This window comes from Molothrus aeneus, chromosome 14, assembly GCF_037042795.1.
Source record: "Molothrus aeneus isolate 106 chromosome 14, BPBGC_Maene_1.0, whole genome shotgun sequence".
NCBI lineage: Eukaryota > Metazoa > Chordata > Aves > Passeriformes > Icteridae > Molothrus > Molothrus aeneus.
Window position 1 is genome coordinate 12,760,919 of NC_089659.1, and position 17,965 is coordinate 12,778,883.

Here is a 17,965-nt window from a genome sequence, read left to right on the forward strand (position 1 = left end):
GATTGCTGGGACCATGAAGGCACCACAGCCAACACCACCCTCACTTCCTCTGAGCCTCATCCCACCACCCACATCAGGCTTGGGACCAACCACCCACGCAGGACATGCCCATTCCTTGCAGCACCTCATTTATCTCCACACCACATGGAATCAAGGCAATCCCAGGGAGCTGCACACCAGAGGTTAAAAGCATGCCTGCCACCCAAAGCTACAAGCATCTGATGTGTAAAGAGAGGAGATTAATTCTGTTCTATTACATCCTACATTTGGGTGGGCAAATAAATTAGTAATGTCACCTCTTTCGTTATCAAGAGCAGCACAGTTTGTTTGCTCAGGCTGCCATACAACAAAGAGTAAAACAGAAACCTCCTGGGAGCTGGCCACTGCAGTTTCTGTTCACATCATGGTGGGAAGAGATGCTGCCACCAGTCCCTCTGCACCTGCAGTTTCCTCTGCCAAAGCAGTTACTCCTGCAGCTGCAGGGGATCAGTTTCTGCAGCATCTTACCTGGTTTTTCCTCTTCTGCCCTCCCTTGGCTGTGCCTCCTCCCTGCCTTGCCAAAACCAAGTTTTGCATAAGAATGTATCAGCCCTACTGCCCTATCTAAATCACTTGGCAGGCTTCATAAACAGAGGGAGGAAGGGATTCAGAAAATGGATCACATTTTGGGTTGTTTTCTTTGCCTTTTGGGCTTTCTGTTAGCATTCATCCCTCTTGTAACATTTACAGGGAGTGCCCTGATGCAAGCAGACAGGAATAGGAGGAAATCACAGGACAGCAGGAGACCTGGAGAAGGGCATTTGGGATCTGAGACCCCCCCCACTGTGGAATGGGGGATGTCCCAGGCTCTCTCTATACTGGCTGGTTCCATGTCCCTGCAAAGGGCAGAGCAGCAGGACAGTGTCAGGATGCTCAGGGGTCTCTGTGGGCTTTTCCTCTGCCCAAGTCAGAGATGAGACCTGCCATGAAACCTCCTCCAGGGAAACACAAGATACACAAAAGCTCCAGGACAGTGGGTACAGAGGAAGCAGTGCCAGAAAGCAGCATCACTGCACCCAGGCTCTGAATGGACACGTAGAGTGGAGAAGTGGGAAAAGGTTGGACACTTGAAGCTGCTGTTTGTGATGACTCCCTTTGATTCTCCCCAGCTCTGTGAAAATCCCCCCAATCTCTTTCCAAAGCCCAGTTTTCAGCTGGCAAAACCTATCAAACCCTGAGAGAAGAGCAAGTCCAGGCTCAAGGCTTTTTCCCAATGATGCAGAGAGGCACTGAATGGGAGGGGAGGGTCGGAGTGACAGTGTGAACAATGGCAGCACCCAGGAGCCTGCTTCAAACAGCAAGGGGACCCAGCAAAGTGGGGATGCTTCATCTGCCACCCAGCACTGGAGGGAGCTCAGCCCCTCTGCTCCCAAGTCCTGCTCAGGAGCTGTGGCTCAGCTGCATCCTCACAGCACCTGGGTACCAAGGCTCCAAGATTCATCGAATGAATAAGGCTGGAAAAGACTTCTACAATCATTGAGTTCAATGGGTGATCATCAAGCCAAATCACTGATCACCCAGTCCAGCCATCCCTCCTGTGTGGGATGAAACCACAAACAGGATTGTGTTAACTGTGACACTGGACAGCAGATGAAATCTTTGCAGTTGAAGGATGCACAGCTCAAACTTTCCACCAAGTTTTTACTTATTTATTTATTCAAGCACTGACTAACCTTCTCAGGAAAAAAGCCCAACTCTGGAGCCCATCTTGTGAAGTCACAGTGAAATAGTTGTCACCCTTTAGTCAAACAAAAACCCGGCTGAGATTTGAACTTTAAAATGAAGTGAGCGAAAGTAGAAGTAACAGATTGCCTGCTCATTTGCAGGGGCAGCATCATGTATGCTTTTTGGGGGAGGGAAGGATTTCACAAACCATCTGCCAAAGTCTGCTGGACCACAAGCAGTCCTAGGACAACAGCTCAGAAATCCTGTTTCAATCTTACCCTGTTTTTGTGTCCACACTGCAGGCTCAGGAATACACAGCTTCCCAGTCTGTTCCTAACCATTGCCATTTTAAAGCAGGCTCCAAAAACAAAAGAAAAATGCCACTATAGGGCAGTCAGAGAAGGGACAGATACAAGCTCAGACCTTGAGGAGAAACAAGTGTGATGATTCAGCTCTCCAGGTATTGCTTGCTCTGGCAGGAGCAAGGACAGTCAGCTCCCCCTCACTGTGGAGTGTCTGCAAGAGGGAGAGGAAAAGGAAGGGAGCATCTCTAATCCAGTTGCCAAACTTGTATCAAGCAACAGTGTTTAACAAGTGGTTTCTTTCCAACACAGTTATGTGAAATTCAAAGCAAATTGACAGAACAGAACCTCTGGCTCTTCTCCTTCCCATGCTACCAGGGGGATGGTAAATATACACCAGCCCTTATCTAAAGTACAGTCAGTGCAAGAGCTCTGCCTTAATGCAGAATAGGCTGAAGTTTGACACATTAAGCCACAAAAAAAATTATTAAGTAAATCAAATGCCAGAATGTTCTTTAGGCAACAAGAGTTGGACTTTATCTGCCAGGCCACTGAAAAACTGCTGCAAGGGGACACCAGGCAAGAAAAACCTTCCCAAAGCCCTGAGCTTTTACAAACCCCCAAAGCCACCAACACTTTAACAGCCCAAGCGAAACTACCCTGCCCCAGCTCATTAACAAACTCACTAATTACCCGATTTAATTAGCCTCCTCCATGAGGAGTGTGACCCAGGCCACGAGGGGAACACTTTGCCTTCTGAGGAGACCACAACCCCCTGCTCCAGTTCTAGACTGCAGCCCCAGGAGGCTCCAGAGCCGGGCTGGGCAGTGCCCGGGCGCTGCACGCTGTGCTGGCTCAGCTTCAGGGGGAACTCTGATCTGAGAGGAGCACCGGGGCAAGGCTAATGGAGCAGCACCAGCAGCACACTGTAAGGCTTCCCCATTAATTTAAGATAAGAGATGCCTGAGGACTGCAGGGATCAGATTTGCTACAGCTGAGCTGATGGATGGGTGTAAAGCACAGCACTGATCCCCGTGGGTAGCTGCTAGCCCATGGAAACTGGGATTACTGGGGTTAATTGCCAAAGAAAGAGTGACCACAGAAGCAGGTTCTGTGCATCACAGCCCCCGTGCAGCTGATGGAGGGCACCTCCAGCCTGGCTATGGCAGGATGGCATTGCTGACACCACTGAGGCTCCTGATGAACCTGCTCTGCGTCAGAGCCCAGGACATTCCCCTGACTGCCCTGGAGGACTCGAGACCCTGGCAAGGGGCTCAGAGACCTTGGCACTGAGTCAAAGACACCTGTGCCTTCCATTCTAACCCATGGAAACAATTACCAACTTTGTGTGAAGAGTTACAAGCCACAAGGATTTGAATACAATGGTAGTGAATTTACCACAGGGTGGAAAAGTAGAATTTGGGGGTTTTTAGAATGGGGGTTCAAGAGGCAACATGGAGGAATCTGGGCATGTCCTGTCCTTCTTCTTCTTGTCCTCCATCTTCTGCTGTGATGGTGGCACTTCTGGATATGTTTAGAGTAGAGACAGACTGTCTAACATAGGTGATAGGTATTGGAGAATTATTGTAAATAATGTACACATAGTTTTTAGTATAAAAAGATAACACCGCCCTGAGGGCGGTCAGTGTGCCTCAACCTGACCTGCTGGACAAGACTTCAGCAGGTCAGAAAGACAATGTATTGGATAAGAGCAAATAAACAACCTTGAAAACCAGAGCCAAGGAATCCCATCTTCTTCTTCGAGTGTGGGGCTGGGAAAAAAGACTTTTTAATACCTCGGGAGCCATTCCAACGACTCAGAACCCAAGACTCTGCTGCCAAGGCACGAGACAGCGTGGCCACATGGGGCAAAAACATCTTATCTTCCTTATCAGCAAGGAAATCCAGGGGTGAAAGGATTGGAAAGCAGCACACTGGGATCCTCAGTGCCAATCTGAGCTTTGCTTTTAAGAGTAAGAACATTTTAAAGGTAATTTTTTAGATGATTTAGAAGAAGAAGAAAAAAAAAAAGACACAAAAAAGGAGCTAATCAGCTTCTCCTTGGAGAAGAAGGGATTGCATTAGACACTGCTGGATACCTGCTGCTGCCATTTCTCATTCAGCCCAGGAGCTCCACTCTGCTCTAAAGGAGAGTTTGCTCTATTTGACCTTTGCTTAAACTTTACATGGAGTTTCCATTTGTCTTTTCTATGAATTCTTCTGCTTATAGATTCATTCTCCAGGAAGACGCAGTATTTTTTTTCCCCTCAAGGGGATGGCCTCATTTTTGAAGATTTCCTCCCACAATCTCTTTTGCTCTCTGGAGTTCACGTAAGTCATTTTATACTTATTCGCGGGTTTCCTTTGGGAGAAGCCACACATCAAACTGAAAAGAGATTAACTATTATAATTGATTTGAACACAGCTTCTGAAAGGGTGATTTGCTACAGAATGCACAGAACATCAAGAGATCACAGATTTGCTGTCTTTGGAGTAACCAAGTGATGCCCACTAAACCCCAAACATCCTTCAGTGATGGATCCCAGTTTGACCAGTGAGGCTGAAAGCCTCAGTAAGGCAGCAGCTTGAATTGGTGCCTCTTCCCCAATTCTTTTTAACAACCTGCTCCACTACACATCACAAGTCTTATTAGCATTATAAAGATCGCATTTGTGCCCTGTTTATCTTCAAAGTCACCATAAAAGTGAACCTGAAGTCTATTACTCAAGTGCTGCTACAGAATTCCGCTTAATTAAATTCTAAAGGGCTTAAACCAAAAATATACATTGCGATGATGTGGGATAGAACATAAACTTTTTAATAGTAGTAACCAAGCACATTTACCATTTCTACAGGTGTAATAAAAATGCTAATATATGTTAATGTTTAGTCTGTGGTTAATGTTTTGTCTTGTTAATTTCCCCAGGGCTTTTATTACTGATTTAAATCTGCCACACTGCCCCAGTGATTGCATCGCCTTCCACAAACGGCGCCGCGCTCTCAAACCAACGCTGATTAACAGGAGTGCAGAAACATTTGGCTAGGACAAACACTCTTATTATATGCTTCTAATCATTAGATACATTTTGTCAGGAAGATGGGAAAGAAACAATTCCCAGCTCACCCACTCTTCTCACAGCAGAAAAATGTGATTATGGGCATAAAAATGAATTTACAAGCCTTTATCTTAGGAAGCACATCATTATTAACTAAGTAATGATTGTTCTTCTGGTTCCAGGCACTCAAGCAGAAAGAACAAACTGAGTATGGTAACACAGATGTCTTCAATGAACACTCCAACAAAATTCCTCATTAATGGAGTACTAAATGTTATTAATCAGCTCTGTAGTATCATGATCTCCATTATTCAGACTGCAAGAATTACATAAGACAGCATCCTAACTCACTCATGCAGAGACAGGAATCAGAGGAAGTGACCCACTCTCCGTGCTGAGGAGAACGTTTAATAATGCATCACCCTTAAATAATGCAACGCTATAATGTGTAAAATGCACACAAACACTAATGCTTAAAATAACAGAGTGCCTGTCACACCTGTGCCCGCGGTGACACCCAACACATGCTGCAGACATGGGCTACAAACACCCAGGGACCCCTGCAGCCCCCAGACCAGGTTGTGCTGAAGGCCATCACCACCTGGCTTGAAGACCAGCTCCTTCAAACTGCTACAGAACCACAGAGGCATTTTTCAAAGTAAATATAACTTAGTTTTTCCTAGAATGGTTTGGGTTGGAAGTGACCTTAAAGATCATCTAGTTCTAAATCCTGACTGCCGTCCTTCATATAGAGGATCACAAAATACTCTGCAGAAGGTCATTGTCACAGCAGAAACATGGGGCCCTAGAGGACTGGTGGGACTGGTTCTCAGGGCAGGGAGCACGACGGGCTCCACACACAGCCACCTGTGTTGATGTGACAGAGGTGACACAGCAGCTGGCAGGTCTGACACACGGCGTGGTTACACCACCACTCTGCCCCAGAGACTGCACAAGAGTGAGGGTGCACCAGCTCAGCAGAGCAGTGGGAAGCACAAGAGACTTTTTATGGGTTTCAATCCTTGGTGCCAATTGCTGAAGCTGCAGGATTTCCACCTGCACATCCCTGTGCTGTGTCAGGGTTCACATGCTTTAAATTGGAAAGAGACAACCCTGCAGCTCCTTGTGGGACACACCACCCTCTCCCCAGGACGATGTGATGGCCAATGCACCACACAAGTGCTGCAGCACACAAGGAACCTCCACAGTGTCCCACCATGTCCCAACCCTTGCACTGCCCCAGCTTCTCCCAGCACAGGATGCCCTTTCTCTCAAAGGAACCGTGACCTCAGCTTGAGTTGAGCCCTTTCAAACCTACATAAAATAATGCAAACAAGATGTTTCTTCTTTCTGGCGTCCCCAGCATGGAGTGTTTAATCCACCAAAGAAAGCAGCTTTGTGTTTCAGCAAAAGCCTGTTTATTGTTATTTATAGGTAGAGAGGAAGTCAGACTAAATGATCACAGTTGTTCCTTCTGTCTTTATAATCCATGACATATAATTAAGGCACAACTTCTCAAGTCAGTCTTTCTCTCCAGCATTTTGTTAATTCCATATTTAACACAGAATCTGGTATTTCAGTTTGGATGGTTGGACCTCAGCAGCAAACCACAGGGAGGGCGGCTGCAGCCCCAGCCAGGGCTCAGACCCAACCCAGCCAACCAACTGGGAGAATCAAGAAAAAAGCATTTGCTTAATTTTTGGCACACACTTAAGCAGTTTTCCTATGTGCAGACATTTCCTGGAACAGGGCCCTGCAGCATACTAATGCACCATTATGGTTTTAACTTAGATCTGCGCAATCTGATATTTCTTAGACAACCAAACTAAGACTTTATTCTTGGAAGGAGAAGGCAGCCTTGCCTGGAGGGTTACAGCAGAGCAAAAGGGAAGATGGAGCAAAATCCAGAGAAACCCAGAACGCGTTAGACTGGCTAAAGCCAGGCTCAGGAGCAGAAGGTGGCAGTACCCAGAGTCCATCTCCTGGTGGAACCCCACGCCCCCAAAGTGCTCCATGGCTGAGGAGGCAGCACAGCAGAGGGGGGCACACGGCTGCTCCTGACCCCAGGCTGCTGCTCTGCCCCTGGGACTGATTCCCCGAGGAAACTGAAGATGCTCCAAATTCAAGCAGCTGATTTCGACATTAGCACTGACTCATCTAACCTGACAGAAAATTAGGACTCAAGGCAGCAGAGCCCACTTCTGCTAAGTATGCTAAATACAGTTTAATTATACAACTGCACTCCATGCATGCTCTAACATGCTCCTATTGCAGGCAATTAAATCTACCCCATCACAACAGGCTGGGAAACAAGGAATTGGCTTGAGGGATCACCAGTTTTTACCAAGATCTTAAAAAACCCTCACTGGGCAAAGGCAGGAAGCAGGACAGCTCCAGGCAATCACCACATGCTTGTTATTTTCCTTCCATGGGTTCATCGGTTTCCTTGGCAGATTTCTGTGGGTTTTAATGCTGCACCGTGTTTGTGCCTACGGCACTACAGAAAGGAACAATCCCAGAGAAATAAATTCCTAGCAGCCTAATTTAGAGAGGAAAAACAGATACCTGCCATCAGTCTGGAACACAAGCCAGAGTCAGAGCCTGTAACAGGGTATTTAACAGCAGCCGTGTCAGCTGGATTGCAAATGTGGTCAATACCTACCAGCCTCTCTTCCCCCCTGCAGCCATGAGCCCAGATTCAATTATTCTTTGAGAAATACTTTGTTAAATAATTAAAAAGTTACTGCATTACTTTTCCTTTTTTTTTTTCCCTTAAACCAGACCAATTCAATTCTGGAAGTATAAAGCCATTATAATGTGTCAGCTAGCAATTAGCTACTGTACACTGTTTATTCTTTAATATAATCTTTGAGTAGAAGGGCAATATTCTCAGAAACGCAGCATTAACTTGTTCCTGAATGACTTTAATATGGCTCTTTTCAAATTACTGCTCATAAAATCTCAGGGAAGAAAAATTTACAGATTATATCCCATCTCCTTAATTAGTTCTCTCTCTCTTTCAGCAATCCAATAGCAAGTGTAATATTTATTTAAAATAGAGCACACGGGACTTACTACTAAATCTGCTGTAACTGGTGATATCAAAACAAGCAGGTAAAAGGCAATGCTAGTTTTGCAGCCTGCACAGACCATGCTCACAGGTACACACAGCTTTTCAGATTTATATTTCCATAAATGCTTGTACTGAAACTATCCCAAAGGTTTTTTACACCTCTAAGTACTTTTTGCTATCAAATGCCCTTCTCCCTTCCTATGGTGCATGGAAACCCTTCCTAACCCAAAGGGTTTGGCACTCCCCATTCCTCTCCACTCACCTTTACCATCACCCTACTTATTTTAACCCTCAGACAGAAATAATCCCCCCAGCAGCAACTTTTTTCTCCCTCCATCCACCTTTCTCTTTCCAAACACCAGTCTCTGCTAAGACAAGAAGGCTGGAGCCACCAAAACTCTCCAAATAATTTAAACAGTGACGTTGCTGAATCTCTTCAGCAGAAAAATTACAGGCATTTGTTTTCCAGCAAAGCTCAGAACAACCTCACACGTTATGCAGCTCCTGGCAATGGAGCATGAGGCTTTCCCCATGGCCATGCCATGGACCTCTCCAGTGAAAGTCTAAAAGAGAAAACATAATAATTATCATTAAGGGAAAATAGATAAAATAGCTCCATGCAGCAGAGATTAGCTGCTGGTAAAATTAATCCATTTAAGGCCAACAAAAGGAGAGGGCCCTGTGGTTTTTTTCTTTCCTTTTTTTAACTTCATCTGTTGATTTTTTCTTAGTTTTGAAGCTACCAGATCCATAGCAATTTTTTCTCCCTGACAGTCAGGCCTAACCTAATCCAATTACAGGTCAGCACCAAGATAATATACCCAAAACACGGCAAACAAGGTAAAAAGGCTCCCATTAGATTTTTGCTCAATAAAGGAATTACGTTTTTTCCCAAAGACAAATAAGGATTATTGAAAATGTAAATCATTCCTTTCTATAAAGAGATAAATATCTGCAGGGCTTTTTTGAGACTTTATTGGAAGACATCTTGTTTTTACATGTACTGTGGTTAGAACAATTGAATTACAGAATGACTTACAACATTAGATTAGTTTCTGCCTGATTGAGAATATCTTTAAAATGGAAATCGGTGTGCACTTTTAACCTTGTTACAATGCTGTATGGCTGATTAATGTATTAAAGGCACTCATTCAACAATAGCCTTTTGCAGACAGAAATTAAATTAATCCAACTTTATCACAACACCTTTATTAACAGTATCAAACAGAGGACTAGTATTTGATTATGAGAAGTGAATTCCAATACATTGATATACAACAAGTCCAAAATTAGGTAGGAGAATCATTAGATGGGGAAAAAATTGACTAAACACTTGTAATGCATTTTTATCATCATTACTTTCCACTCACCTTGCAAGTTGCAAGCTGGGAATTTCCCCAACCCATGGAAAAGATAAAACATTTTGCACCAAAATCTAAAGGCAGGGAGTTATTCCATTTCCTTCTGGCTCCAAACAATGGGAACTGCATGAAGCAAAGTTCAGAGCTGACCTTCCTGGATGTTTTTTAGTCTCTGCTGGGCAAACCTTTTTGGGCCCACCTGCACTGAGCTCATGGTGACACATTTTGCCCATCAGAGCCACCCCAGCATCCCCTCCCTCTGCCCCACGGCTTTTGGGCCATCCCTCAGGGAGCACACAGAGGATGGATGACTGAGCTATCAGCACAGGCACTTGGGTATCTCCAGAAATACCTGCACTCTGCTCTCCGGAGAGCAGCAGCACAAGGTTTATTTTACAGTGATACAGATCAATATGTGCAATCCAGGAGTTAATAAGCATCAGAAAGACATAACTTAGAGCACATCAGTCACCCCCAAGTTTTCCTCAGTAACCACCCAGCTCTCCAGCTGGTTCTCTCCAGGTCACTGGCTCAGAGCATCATCTCAACCTTTGCCAGTAGCACAGAAGAGAATTTGGTGTGAAAATTGATTAGGTTACAAAGATACACCTGCATAAAGAATTGCAAAATTTGCCAATAGCTGCCTTGCTTTTTATTTTCAAACAGAAATAACTCTGCCCAAGTAGCTGTAGGCTATCAGCACAGCTTTCTGCAGCCAGCCTGCTCTTCCTTAAACAAATCTTTGGAAAATAATGCAGTTAGCAGCAAATTTCACCTACTGAAAGCAGGCTCCGTGCCCTCGGGGGCTCATTAGAGGGGTAAGACAACAGGTAGGGATGGAAAAGGCCACCAATTCTTTTTGCAGTGGCCTGATAGGGCAGTGAGGACCCAGCAATGAGGGGTGCGCTGCTGCAGCAGATGGATGAAAAATCCACCTCAATTGTTTGCTGAAATTTTTTTTCCCCAGCAAAATGTATTTAGCATCTTTCATGCCTGGTACCTCAAAGCCACTTTAGAATAAGATGCAAAAACGATATAATTCACAGCACCGCACACAGGCAGAGAATTCAAAATGAACCAAACCACTCATTGCAAGCCAGCCCCTCATTGTCTGCAGCGCAAAACAAAACACCGCTGCTCCGCCCGGGCAGCTCTGGGCACCACTCCTGCTTTGCAGAGGGTCCCTTTTAAGTTTCTGGTTTGTTCTTGGCTCATTCATCAGCATTGCTAATGGGAGAGATAGTTCTGGTTTGAAGGCAGCAGCACTCACGGGGGTTTCTGTCACTGGAAGTAAACTCGGCGCTGTTCAGATGAAGGATGCCCGGTGGATGACCCCGGGCGGAGGCCTGAGTGCAAACGGCAGTCACGGATAATGAGGCCAAAAGAGGGTTTAGCGTAAAAAGCACAGCGAGATGGATATTGGTGAGCACAACTCTGGGCTGGCAAAGCTGCGGGTCTAAGCAAGGAGAGAAATCTTCAGGAAAGGAAATGGGCCAGAATGGATTTTGCTAATAAAGCATCTATGTTAATAGGGGTTGCAGGAGGCTGCAGCAAGAAGGGAGCCGTGTCTGCAGGGCTGATGCTCAGGGGGGTTTGATCTCTCTGGTAAAAGAAAGATGTGTGGGCAGTTTTAACAGAGAATTCCACAGGCAGCTCCACCATTCCACAGTAAGTGTCCAGGGCAATGGCACGTCTGGAGGGACTGAGTTAAGTAAGAATAAAGGCAGGTCATGCCATGGCTATCACTCCTCTGCAGGGCCCTCAGAAGCCAGGGGGATCAGCCCACACTAACACTCTCCTGCTTCTGTCGTGCACCAGCTGACGGCATCCTTCAGGTAAACCAAATCTAAATCTCAGCAAGGACCCAGAGCATGAGGCTGGTTTAGCACTGAAGGAAGTTCAGGTGCAAAGCTCATTTGCAAACACTGCCCCAGTGAATGGGCTGTGCCCCAGCCATCGCCTTTCAGAGGGGCAGCTCCTCCCTGGCCAGAACCTCTCCCACAGTTTTGATGCAGACGAAGCCTCAAATCACAAGGAGGGAAATTTCTGATGCCGTGATCTTTGGCTCAGAATGAAACTAGGTTTTTTTCCCTGCTTAAATCCAATCTATTTCGAGACCTCCCATTATGTCCTTGACCATTACAAATTATTTAAAAATCAGACAGCCTGAAATTTCAAAGCTTGAAGGCACCCCATATATCCCCTCCCTCAATGCTTTGCATGGCATGACCAGCAGCTCCCTCCTCTCCTACATCCCAAAGCATCCCAGGTCCAGCTTCCAACCCAGCTGTGATGGGAGCCAGGAAAAAGAAAAGAGATGAGAAAAAAAGAAGCTGTTTTGTGCAGTGAAGAAAGCTGCAAAACATTGCAAAGCCGTGCACCCTCATTTCCAGCTGTTAAGACTGTATCCTGCCCCACTAACTCTGAGAGCTCTTTGTACTGATGCCAGGGCATCTCAGAACCAAATATCTTTTTAAACACTCAGGAGCCAGTTGCAAAACAACAAATTATTTCCTCCACTAAAACAAGGAACACGCCAAGGCACAGTACAAGCAGACAGCTACACAGAACCAGTAATTAAACTGCGTGAGGTCTTTAGTCTTGTTCTGACTTCAGCTTGGAAAAGATGCAAGACACCCCATCACACACAGACCTGTGTGCATCTCACTTGCAATGCAGCCAACGGGATCTGAAGGGAGATCAAGCCAGGCTCAGTGGCTGCTCTATGATATTCCCACCCATAAAATGCAGCAGCTTTAAAAAGCTCTTTTTGAGCTGCAGAGTAGTGGGGATGAAGTTGCCACCAGCCAAGTGATCTGTCTCAGGACTGAAGTCAACAAACAGATTCCTGCAGTCTTCAGTGCAAAGTTGGGTTGGACATCAAACACTGTCACAGGATGCTCCACGTGCTGCCGTGTGTGCATGCAGGGAGGAAGGGGCACTGTCAGCAGCTGCCTTCTACTTTTTATTTTAAAAAACCCTCACTGCAAATTCCTTGAAATGGCACATCTCAGAGGCCAGAACACATCCAGTTAAAAGAACAAAGGGAGAACAAAAAGAAGAGTATAATATAATAATTTCCAAATAGAAGCAAAATGAAACGCTATTTTTAAATTAAACCTTTGCTGCTGTTCAGTGCCACCTCCTCTGGCTTTGCAGTGACAGATTTGAGCATCCCTGGCCACTGCTTCCACCCAGCAGCTCTGCAGAGCCCCACACACTCAGTCTGCTTCATCCAGACCCAATTCAGTGACAAATTGACTCAAAGCCTTGCAATGCCACCAGGGCAAGCAGGAGGGCACACCGGTGTGCCACTCTGCCCACACTGGAAAAGGACAACTCTGACCAAAGATGTGCTACCCTGCATCCTCACAGGCAAAATTCTTGCCAGCAGTGAATTGATTAATTAATTAATTGTGATACCAATGGTCTCCCTCTCCAGGCCAGGCAAGAAGTAAAACTTTCACTAGGCTGAGAATAACCTCTGAGTCTCACTCCCCTAGAGAGGCAAGTGATGGTCAAGATCACTCATGCCAAAGTCCCTTCCAAGAATGAGATGGAGGCCCCTAATTTGCCACTGCATATTTGCATACTAAACCAGAGATTCCAGTCCTGCAGCAGAGTGCCAAAATAGCTGGATCAAAATCGTTGATACTGGGTTACAAAAGTGCAGGCATTAATAACTTTTGCCCTTATTCTTTGAGCACCAACCAGCCAAGCCACCAAGCTGGAGCTTTCTAGCTCAAAATCAACACCTTGAAATTCAGTGCTTTGCCACATGCTACACCAAGTGTCAGAAAAATCTTTACTACCTGAAACCTCTTCAGACAACTAATCATAGTACTCCCAAGGTGTTTTCACAGGAATGGGAACGCTGCTGATACTGGCCTCCAAATAAGCTTTATTTTCATCCTGCAGGGGGAACAGATGCTTGCTTTTACACGCTTACAGGCACCTTACACTGCCTATCACAAAATGGATAACAAAATACACAATACACACACCTTGGGATAGTTCTGAGAGGGTCTGGGATCACTGAAAACCAAAACTTCTCCTGTATTTCCAGCTTTAAGTGAAAAATGGAGCTAGTTACCAGAGAGTATTAGAGAATAGCCTGAGGATTAAACTTTGCCAATAAAGAACTTGAAAATACAGAGGCTGACTCTCCCAGGAGAGATGCCAACAAAAAGCAACCCACATTAAAAGTACAAAGAAACCGATCTCGGCGTCTCAGAGGGAAGGACTTCGCAAACAGCGCTGTAATTTCAAAGCTTTCCCCACAAAGCTCTTGCCAGCTCCAGTACACACAGAAAAATCCATTAGCAGATGGGAAAACTCACCAGAGCTCCCTGCCAGTGCAACCTGCTGAGCAAAGCAGCTTCCAGCAAGTCACCAGGTGAGATGGCCCCAAAAGCAGCTCCTTTTAGGGCAGTATTTGGGAGAAACCAGCCTGGCATCACTGTGCTGACAAATGTACTAAATGTGTGTATGGCAATGGGTGATATTTTCATTCCTGGGTGCCAAAAGTCCCTTTATTTGCATATTCTTGATTTTCAGCCCTGTGTATCTGCTGGAACTGCTGTTTTGAACACACACTGCAGCAACGTTTCTGTGGAGCTACAATCAACCAAAGCACCTCGTTATCTTTACAATATACTCATGAACTCCCTGCCAGGATTCCCTAAAAATCTAGGGAAGCAAGGGTCCAGTTTTCCTGCCTCTGAGGCTTCCCAAGGCCATCAGAGCTGGGTTCACACCAAGCACTCCCCCTCAGCCAGGTGAGATGAGCACTTCAGCTTTGGGATAACATCAAACCCAGCCTGCACAATGGCATCACCTCCACAGCACCCCAGCAGCACACCTGTATAACCCAGTTAACCCAGACCTAAACAACCTTTTAAAGGTGTTTGCAGCAAAGTAAAGCAGCAGGGACCTGCCCACAGGACAAGCACACTGGGAATTGCATGCTGCTCCCATACAGCACTGGCACCTTTCTGCTTCCCTCCTTCTGACGAGTGCAAGTTGTTGAACAAAGCTCTGGTTCATTTTGCAATTTATTAGGATTTTCTAGAAACTCAGTCATCAGTTCTGAGTGGAAAAAAAAAAAAGACACTGCTGAGCTCCCTGCTGTTCCCTTTCTAGGCAATGCTCTGCAGGTGGAGCTGCACAAACAACTGCAAGGGGAGCAGCAGGGGCTGGGCAGCTGGGGTGCATCAAAAATGCAGCAGGCAGCAGGGGGAGGGAGGGGATTCTGTCCCTCCACTCCACTCTAGTGAGACCCACCTGGAGCATCTCCTGCAGCTCCAGGGCCCCCAAGACAAGAAGGACATGGACCTGTTGGAGTGAGGGTGACAAAGCTGATTGGAGCATCTCTGCTATGGGGACAGGCTGAGAGAGGCAGGGCTGTTCAGCCTGGAGAGGAGAAAGCTGCCAGGAGACCTCACTGCACCTTCCAGGGCCTGATGGGGCTCCAGGAGAGCTGGAGTGAGACTTACTGCAAGGGCATGGAGGGATAGGACAAGGAGGAAGGGCTTTCACTGGCAGAGGTTCAGATTGGATATTAGGAAAAAATTCTTGACTGTGAGGGTGGTGAGGCACAGGCACAGAGAAGCTGTGGCTGCCTCATCCCTGGTAATGTCCAAGGCCAGGGTGGACAGGGCTTGGAGCAACCTGGGATAGTGGAAGGGTGTCCCTGCCCATGGCAGGGGGGTCAGGACTGATGATCTTCAAGGTCCCTTCCAACCTAAACCATTCCACCATTCTAACCTCAGAGGAGATCAACTTTTACCTATGCAAGATCCCCCAACTGTCTCCCTTGTCATTCCATAACAGAGAAAGCATTAACTTTTGGAGGTGCTGGGTTGAATATTTTATTAAGCTTATTTGTACTGCATCTCTCCCAGTTGTCTTGGTTTTGTGGTAAAAAGCACAAAGAGACTGACTAAAATCATTCTTCCCTACACTCATGATTAAAATATCTACAAGAGGTGGACATATTAGGCAGATTTTCAACCAGGGAAAAGGTAGGAGATTAGAAAATTAATATAGATATAGGCCTAGACAGCAATTTTTTCCCAGTGTGCCCTGAGAGTCAGGCTCCTTGATAAAGTATTTTAATAGCAGGTTTTAGGGGTGAAGTTTTTAAGCAGACAAATTGCAGAAATAATAAAGCCCTAACACACACCACGGCTGACAAATTAGCTACTAAAGCAAGGCTTGGGATGGGAACTGTTTACTGCCACATTACTGAATTCACTGTTCTCCACTGCTGTTTACAGACCTGCAACAACACACAGGCTCCCATTTAAATGCATGCCTGGAGACACAGCTTCCAAAAGCAGATTTACAGCAGCATGACTTCCTCCTCTTGGGGACTGTAGAGCTCCTCACAAACCCACCTGGAGACTCTGCAACACCTCTGGAGCTCAAGCTCATGAGTCCTTGGGGTCCAGGTCTGTGTGTGAATGCCCACACCCAGCCTGGGGGTGGCAAAGGGGAAAAAGGAACAACCACATGGAGAAAAGATGCTCAGTCAGGAAACACGCCCAAGGATCTGAAATACCAGGGGGGAAAACCACTGCTGCAGAAATTGCACCAATGCTGGGAAAAATAAAAGAAGCCAAAAGGACAGGCAAGGGCAGTAGTGTTGTTATTCATGGTACAATCACTATGGGTATGGAAGATAAGTTTTCCATAATTCCAGAGGATTTTAATGACAATTAAATAACCTGTCATTATTCTTAATACCATGCTGGTGAACTGGACTTTGCCTACAGAAGCAGTGGTGGCCAAGGTCAGTAATAAAAAAGGTCAATATGAGAAGTCAGGGTGAGTGTAAAAACCACATTTTGAAAGAAAACCCCTGAGGCATTTCATACTTTGGTATGGCTACAGTGCCTAAAAACAATCATATTTACAGAATTACAGTAAATATAACTGTTTGCTTCCAGGTATATTCTTTGAAACTCAATATGTGCTGATAAGTTTAACAGAGAAACTTTCATCATAGCACAGCTAAATAAAAAACGTTGTATTCTATCATTTACAAAGTGATATCTTACAAAGATATTTACCCCAGATTACCCCAGGTCCTGATGCAGCTCAGCTCTTAGACCCTGTGCAATCCTGTATGCTTCCATTATTGCCTTATTTCTCCACTGAACAGCTCATATCCTCACTTGTAAAAAAAAAAAAGTTGCTCTGGGCTCAGGTCTGACATAAAACCCTTAGCTGAGAAACATCAGTGATTTAAAAACAAACTTCAAAAACCCAGTGGCCATTCTTTTTTGGTGACAATTGCCAGGCAACTGGCTTGTTTGGCTTGGATTTTTTTCCTCCTTCACTCCAGTAATGCAAAAATGTCTCTAGAGCAAAGAAATGAATCACTGAAGTATTAAATAATCAAGAGGAGTTATGGTTAAGTAAGTACCTAGCTACATATGGCACTAATGAATTCCAACAGCTTTACCAAGTACAAAAGCACTGAATGGTTTTGTAATGCCCAGTAATTTTTATTGTAAAGGAAGTCAATTTATGATCTGGTCTGGCAGAGGAAGGGCAGATTGTAGCTCTACTGCTTTGTGTTGATTTTAGTGGTGCTCCATCTATTTGTCCTGCCACAAACTCATTGTCTGTAGCCAGATCAAGGAGTCAATATTCATTCATATAAGGGACAGTCATGTTTGTTCACTGCATACATGGACATCTCCAAGAAAAAGTGCATTTTTGTTGTTGTGCCAATAAAAGAAAGACATGGAAGAACAAACACTGATCCTTTCAGACCCTACAGAATGCCCAGGTCTGTGCCCACAAAACCTGGCACACAGCCCACATGCACAATGCTTCTGATCTGCCTTAGCACCTGCACACATGGGGGCTCACTGATGGAAAACATGCTGGATGCTTTTGCTCACAGCTGAATATGTCAATAAATCTTTTGAGAGGCTCACTCTACACATAGAATTAAGTTTTGTTTCTCACTGCCCTGGAAATGCCAACTGGGCTCAAAGCTGAGCTGGGTTTTCTCTCATTATCAACTGCAACATTAATTCTCCACCTCACCTGAACTCAAGGTAAACCTACAGTTACATCTCTGCTCCTTTGCTGTTCCAGAGAGGGTTGACTTATGGTTCTGGCTGATGGGAGATCTTCCCCTGGCTCTGTGGCAGCAGAGCTGCTGCTCCTGACTGTCAGCTGGAGCCTCCCTGCACAAGCAGTGCTTCCAGGCTGCTGTAAAACAGTGATTTTCTGCAGAAAGGCAGGTTAAAACCAATGTCCTGCACTGTGCCCTCGAGTTTAACATGCTGCCCACAAGTCCTGTCTGGGGCCATCTGCCCAACACCCAGCCCAGCCACAGCCTCCTCCTGGTCCCTGCAACCCAAGAGCAATCCAACTCAGTGTAATTTGGTCCCTAAACCCCTTCCAAGCAGTGGAGAAAGCTTGCTCCATGTGAGCCAAACTTCCTGGGCT

At 45.6% G+C, this 17,965-nt stretch overlaps 1 protein-coding gene across 1 annotated transcript in view; it reads right to left on the reverse strand.

Annotated features, from left to right (window-relative positions):
• GPC3 (glypican 3) overlaps window positions 1–17,965 on the reverse strand; it is a 141,991-nt gene that overhangs the window by 56,805 nt on the left and 67,221 nt on the right. The gene's annotated exons all lie outside the window — the stretch shown is intronic.